This window comes from Schistocerca cancellata, chromosome 6 (genome assembly GCF_023864275.1).
Source record: "Schistocerca cancellata isolate TAMUIC-IGC-003103 chromosome 6, iqSchCanc2.1, whole genome shotgun sequence".
NCBI lineage: Eukaryota > Metazoa > Arthropoda > Insecta > Orthoptera > Acrididae > Schistocerca > Schistocerca cancellata.
In genome coordinates, this window is record NC_064631.1 from 336,183,742 (window position 1) to 336,191,000 (window position 7,259).

At 43.8% G+C, this 7,259-nt stretch overlaps 1 non-coding gene across 1 annotated transcript; it reads right to left on the minus strand.

Annotated features, from left to right (window-relative positions):
* Positions 1 to 6,718: 6,718 nt before the first annotated feature.
* On the minus strand, positions 6,719 to 6,793 carry Trnas-cga (transfer RNA serine (anticodon CGA)). Its single transcript has one exon. It is a non-coding gene; the product is annotated as a tRNA-Ser (tRNA).
* Positions 6,794 to 7,259: the final 466 nt, after the last annotated feature.

The following is a 7,259-nucleotide window of genomic DNA, read 5'->3' on the forward strand; positions in this document are numbered from 1 at the left end:
GATTTCATTTTCATGATTTTCCTGTGTTTCCTCTTTTTATCGTCAGACAAAATGAACGAAAAATTCTTTAAAGTAAGTGCAAGGATCGCTTATTTATCCTTCTCAGCCATGGAAAAAGGCTTTGGAGGAAGAGAAAGGAAATGTAATTCCCTCTCTCGGAATCCAATCACCAATTTCAAGTGCGTGCAGTGAGAAATTGCTGTGGTAATGTTTTTCCTCTGAGGAAGGTCTTTTAATTTTGCTGGTGGCAGCCTTCGGGTTAGGCATCTGTCAATAAAACGTGACAGAAACTTCTGAAAGATATCTGTCCGCGGTACAGTGCAACACGTTTAGCCGGTACATACTAACAGACAACATTCCTCCGTGTCTAAGTACATGCTGAATGCAGCGTTTAACAACAGCGAGTAGCAGGTCTGGGATTATAGCAGGCTTACTTGTTTGAAAAAATACAGTGCGTTCCCAAAGATTTATCCGATTTCTCAAGACTATAACAACCACATGAACGGAAATTGAAACTTGGGGTGGTTTCAACTTAGGCACAGAAACAAAAAATTTTTACTCTGAGAAGAACCAACCGATTTTACAAGGTTATACAGGACGGACATTAATAAAACCGATGAGCTGCAGGGACCGATCCCTGACTGGAAATGGAGGAAAAAAGATCCTTTGGACATGAGTCCAGAAATGGACGGTGTGCGTGCCGGAACACAGTACAGAGCTGCATCGTATACACGTCACAACACGTGTTCGAAGTGGCCTCTATGTGATGCAGTGTACGTGTCCACGCGTCGCACCATGGATTGCCGCACTTTTTGCACGTTCCAGCCCCTCTCCGAATGGCGTCACATGCATCATGAACAGCTGTTGAAGGGTTTGCACATCAGGAACAGGTTCAGCATACACAACGATTTTTAGATACCCACAGAGATAAAAACCCAAGGGGTTTAAGTCCAGTGATTAGCAGGCCACGCTACATTGATGTTTAACAGATACTGAAGCGACGCCTCAGCCATTCGTCGAGGATTGTCTGTAGCCCACAGATGACGACTATGGAGACTTATGATGCCTGTTCTGGTAAATGTTGCTTCGTCGGGTAAGAGGACTGCTGACAGAAATCCCATAATTTTGGGGAAATAGTCTTCCTGAGAAATTGTTGGGATAGATACTCCGCAAATAAAGCGCCCGAAAAAGTATCACCCTGATTTGCGGGCCTGTATAAGGTGTTGGAAGTACCCACTCCGGTGACGCTTACGTTCCTTAACGAAGAGAGTGAAAATCCATTGCATAACCACCTTAACCAAGTTACGAGAGGTACTGTTAAGCCCTGCTCTCCGGCCCCCTCGTCCGCTCCAGCCTCGAGTTTCCCGTTTTGATGACGGATGGGGGGGGGGGGGGGGGGAGAGAGGCTGAACTGTTGCACGAACGATCGACAGCTCGTGCAACGTCGTCTCCTGAAACACAGTCATTGGCGTGAAGGGGAGTGGCACGTTTGCCACGAACGTCGTTAAGGCCTTTAGGCCTTTTTCCAGAAGAGGCAATGAGTAAAGCAGAAAGCACAACAGGTGTGCAAGCCAATGGGCTGGGTGTCCGTTCTGCCACGCATCTGACGTACAAGTCTGTGTGGGTCAGCTTCTTCTAGACACGAAGAATGTGCTTTGGAGAGGGGAATGAACACGTTATTCCTTTGGCCGACCTGACTTGGAGGAGGGCAGCCTGTTGTTGTCGTCCACGCAATGTCCTGACGGCTCCAAGTTTTTCCATTTTGTCACCCCACAGTGAGTTTGGAAGCTTGGTGAGCTACTTTTAGTTCGTGGCTTCGGTGATGAGACCTCACGGCACTCGTAAAGACTGATAGTGCCTCCCCCCTCCCGCTGTGAGCATCATAATTGTGTCTGGTGCGGTTCCTGCGCGTCTTTGGGTCTTACTGCTTCTATATCGGGTTCGGTTCAGCCTCCTGTTGCTGGTGTTCCCTGTTCCCGTTTCTGGCCAGGTGGTTGAGGTGCGTGTCGCTCATATGAAAACATACTAGTTTCAAGTTCGTGACTGTCATAGAGTTGTGATTTGATTGTGTGTTTTAGGGTAACGTAATTTTTTTTCACGTCCAATGTGTCATATCTGTGAAGTTCAAAGTATTTTTTTGTTTTTCTTTCCCTGGGACGATTTACATTAAATCGCCAAGTCGCTTTCTTTAGCTATTTGGAGCCCGCAAGTTTATGCGTCTTATGTGGTCAAATCTTGATGCATATGTTTTGGTGGGCTATATTTCCAAGCCAGGCTTGTGTTTGCCGTAGGTGAAGTTCACCAACCAAACGTTTGAGTACCTTCTACCTATGCTTCAGTCCCGCTCGACAGTTGAGTATTTACTGTTTTCAACTCGTGGTGTGATTTGAAGCTGAATCTCGATTGGTCGTTGCAGTTCTTTACAATCAGGTGTAAGTGGAGATGGTTGCCTTGGCCAGTTATCTTATTATCTGTTATTAATTTACCGCAACTGTTTCGTCTATGCTGCCAGCGTATAAGCTGATTATTAAGTTTTTACTCTTTTTACTTAAAAGTTAACTCTCTGTTCACTAGGCTATCATTGTACCCACTGGTTGCTTAGAGGGTTGCCTGATGAATTGTGGTTTCATATCAGGCATCTTAAATTGTTTTGGTTTGCTTTTAATGAATTCCTTTTAGGTAAACCTGAATTATTTGTTGTATTTTAGTCGAACACATTCTAAAGGTGTAATTCCTTCCAGTTTTGACCTCTGTTTTCCTACCGTGTTATACTTGTTACAATACAAAAAAATGGTTCAAATGGCTCTGAGCACTATGGGACTTAACATCTATAGTCATCAGTCCCCTAGAACTTATAACTACTTAAACCTAAGTAACCGAAGGACATCACACAACACCCAGTCATCACGAGGCAGAGAAATGTTACAATACACTGTTACTTGGTGCATTCTTGAGTTTGGTACTTAATCGGTTATCCTTTTAAGAAAGGAAAAGACCCTTTGAAGAGATTTTTTGCAGTTATCAGTAATTGTTCATCTAATTGTTATTAAATTGTTTATCTAAGTGGGCGATTTTATCTTAATACATCAAGGTCTTGTAGACCAATTTTGTAAAGTTATTTTTCATGCGTAGTGTTAATAAAAAATGTTGATAGGAACGATGTTCACTGTTATCATTTCCAGTCCTTCCACTGCCAGGCAAGCTTACGCCAATAGTGCGGAAATGAAAACGAATCGATACAAAATAATAATCACGACCATGTATTCTCAAATCATCCAGAATACGATGTCTAGATGCGCATGTTGGATGTCTTCCTGAAGGATGACGTGCCAAATTCTGTCCAACTAGCGCGTCAGATCGTCTGAACCCCATGCTAGTTGGAGGGCTCTACCCATGATTCTACAAACGTAATCAACTCAGAAGAGATCAGGCGACCTTTCTGGTCAGGGTAGAATTTGTCAAGCAAGATGACAGCCAGTAGAGTTCCCGCTGTGTGAGGGTAGGCATTATCTTGTTTTGTGAGCCTAGGATGGTTTACCGTGAAGAGCAGAAAAACGGGATGTAGAATGTTGTCGACGTACCACTGTTCCATAAGAGTGCTCAGATGAGAACCGAAGGGGTCCAGCTGTGAAGTGAAATGCCACCCCAGACCGTCACTAGTGGTTGTTAGGCTGTATGGCAGGCAAGAGTCAGGCTGGTATCCCACTGATGTCTGGGTGCACAGACACGTCTTCGGCCTGGAATCTCATTGAGTGGAGTAGAAGTGTCTTCAGTGATGAGTCCTGCTTCGAACTGAGCCACGATGACCAACGAAGACGTGTTTGGAAACGCCTCGGATTGCGGTCGAATTCCGTACTGAGGAGTGATGGTCTTGAGCTCCATTATTTTCATAGCACGACACCTTTGGTTGTCATCCGCGGCAAACCTGCAGCACAGCGGTACATCGACGATATTCCACTCCCCGTTTTGTTACGCTTCATGGCAAGCCACCATGGGCTGACTCTGCAGCAAGATGTTGCCAGATCGCACACGGCGAGAGTTTCTATTGCTTGTCTTCTTGTTTGTCAAACCCTATCTTAGCTAGCAAAGTTGCAAGATCTCTCCCGAGCTGAGAACATATGGAGCATTGTTGGCAAGTTCTTCCAAACAGCTCAGGATTCTGACAATCTACCGCTCCAACTGGACAGAATTTTGCACGATATTCCTCAGGAGGACAACTCTGTCAATCAATACCAAACCGTATAACTGCTTGCATAAGAGCTAGAGGTGGACCAACACGTTATTGACTTGCTGCGTTTGTGAAAACCTCTCTCTTTAATAAATTATAGGATTTTTTCTGAATTTTTAGCCATTTGTTTGTCTGTATACTTACAACTACCGATTTCCATCCTATCCGGATAATTACTTCATATTGCGTGTTTCATTTTCTTAGAGTGTACATAAAACTTCGTTTCCAATTTATTTTTCGACAGAGTAGGTCTATAATCGACGATTGGTTCTAATGCTTAACACAATGGTACGACAGCGTGCTGGCCTTAAACCTTGTTTATTGCCAGTGGAAAAATTCATACACGTTTTTGGCTACTGGAGTTGATTAACATCGTTCCAGGAGGCCCTTAATATTGTCCGATGCAATCAAAAGACGACGTCGTATAGTCTCTAGTAACTAACTGGATTAGTTGATTTGGATGAGAGCTTGTGGTGGTGGCAGTCACGGTTCCCTGGACATATCTTTATCTATAGCTTCCCTTCCCTATTTCTCTCAATCCTCCAAGGCCTCTGTTTCCGTATGATGCAGAAGAGCACAGTCGTCATTTAAATGTCCTATGCCCTTACAATGCGAACAGCTGGGAACCTAGCACCTCTACTTGTCGCTTACAGCTCGCAGGACCCATGGTGAATATGGAACGGGAATCAGTCACAGAGGAGAGACGACTAGTGCCTAAGATATGGCAGTGAGGGCATTAGCCGCAGGGGTCATCTCTGTGCAGACGCAGTTTTCTGGCGGAAAGAGAGGAGGAATAAAGGGCGTAAACAAAGGACGGGTGAAGAAGAGGAAGAAAACGAACCAATGCCGAACTGAAGTAAAGATTCTCCTCAATGAATGAAACACACGAAAAGTTCGAGTTTCTTTTCTACACATGAGGGCTGTTGTACGATAGCGACAAGAAGTACCTGAAGACCAAATGGGAAATATCTGGAAAAATTTACAGCCATGATGTTGATAGTGGAGAATAGTAAGCAAAAGTTTTGGACTGCGAGATGCTGAGATGAAGCCACGATTCTATGATTCAAGGAGAGAATTGTCAAAAACTGCGACGAACGCGTTTTCCCTAATTGAAATGTAGGCAACGAAATGAATCACCGTTGCTTTTTCCACGTTTTATTTCGCTCAATCCCATACAACCTTATCGCTGAGCATCTAGTGGACAAGGCTGGCTCAATGAACTTGCTCTCCTTAGTATTGAATTGTAGCAGACAGACCAACGTAGCTTTTTCAGAGTCTTCTGTGAGGACAGAAATTATTACAAATTCGTAATTCTTATTTGGTTGTTGTTAAAGTAATTGTATCTGAACCATTCATTGCGACAAAAGCGGACTAAGTGTGTCTTTTAGGTAGTTTTTTGGTGAAAACGGTGATCTGATTCGTTTTTCTGCTACCAGTTTGAAGTATTGTAATCCAAAAAGATTTTACCTGTGGCTAAAGTTCCAATTTTTGTTCGCGTGTAGTGAGGTGATGTACTTAAGATGTTTCTGGATGTCACAAGTTAATATGCTAAAAAGACATATTGTCAAACCAGAAGATTTTTTTTGTAAAAGATAGAGTTACAAGTGTAAATCCATCATGTTTAAACGTTATAAGGAACGATCAAAATGTTTCAGTTTGAGGGCTTTGCTACAGCGTACATCCAACTTAGCCCGACGCTGATCCTGTCATATAAACACCGACATGTAGGCAAAGGATTCGTCTTCCCGACGTGCGTGAGGTAAATGCTGAGACATCAAGTATGGCAACGTTATTGCCAAATGCGTCCAAACAGGACCAACGTGCTGTTGTTTTTTTCTTCGCTGCCGAAGGATAAACATCGGTAGACACACATCGGAGGATGACGAATGGGAAGCATGTCTGTTGAAACTCGCCGTTGTGGAATGGTACACGAAGGGGTGGTGCTACTTCATGATAAGGCACGTCCCCATCTCTCAAATGTCATAATCCAGAAATGACGCCAACTCAAGTGGGACTCGCTCCAACAGCCTCCCTATAGTCCTCTTCCCATGCGATGTCACGCCTTCGGTCTCTTAAGAAAGACATTGAAGGTTCAACTATTCCTGTCGCACGCGGAAGATCAGCCGACGTTACGGACTTCATCACACAACAGGACGCGATGTTTTAACAAACGGGTACTGTCGACCTTGTGCGTCTTTAGGATGATTTCCTCAATGCTCACGGCGATTTTGTCTGATTGGCATACCGATTCTAGAGTGTGTGGCCTTTCTTTTCTGTAAGAACAAAGCTTTAATTTTAATGTTTCTTGTTCTAAAGGATGCAGTATCTAATTAAGCAGTCAAATCACAGCAACAATTAGTTTGTAACAGTTATTTCAGCATTTGTTCATTGCCGTTTCCGACCAACTTAATAATGTAAATGGTTTGATTGGTTTGAATCTTCGATTTGAAAGTTTGATGACTTTGAAACTTCCTGGCAGATTAAAACTGTGTGCCGGGCCGAGACTCGAACTCGGGACCTTTGCCTTTCGCGGGCAAGTGCTCTACCAACTGAGCTACCCAAGCAGGACTCACACTCCGTCCTCACAGCTTTTCTTCTGCCAGTACCTCGTCTCCTACCTTCCAAACTTTACAGAAGCTCTCCTGTTTCTTTGATGACTTTCTTGTCGAAACGGTGACCAGAGAGTTTCAGATTTGAAATTTCTCTTCCGTAAAATGCTCTTCTATTTTATTAGCATATTGCGCTACAGCGAACTAACAAGGATGTATGAGAAGAGGAGGAGAGGTGAGGATTAAACAAAAAGGTAGGGAGGAGTCGACAGGAAAAGGGTTGGTTGGGCGTATGATCAGATTCTGCGCCTGGCTCCAGTTACCTTCGTTACCCCGTTGATGAGGACGAAACAAAGTGATTGGCTTCTTCACTCAGAAAACCGAGGCTCGCGCCTCCTGTAACGAGGAAGGAGGGACAAATTTTTTTCTTCGGCAATTTTATGGTTTATTCCCCTAATAAAAACATCAACAGCCCTGGCCTA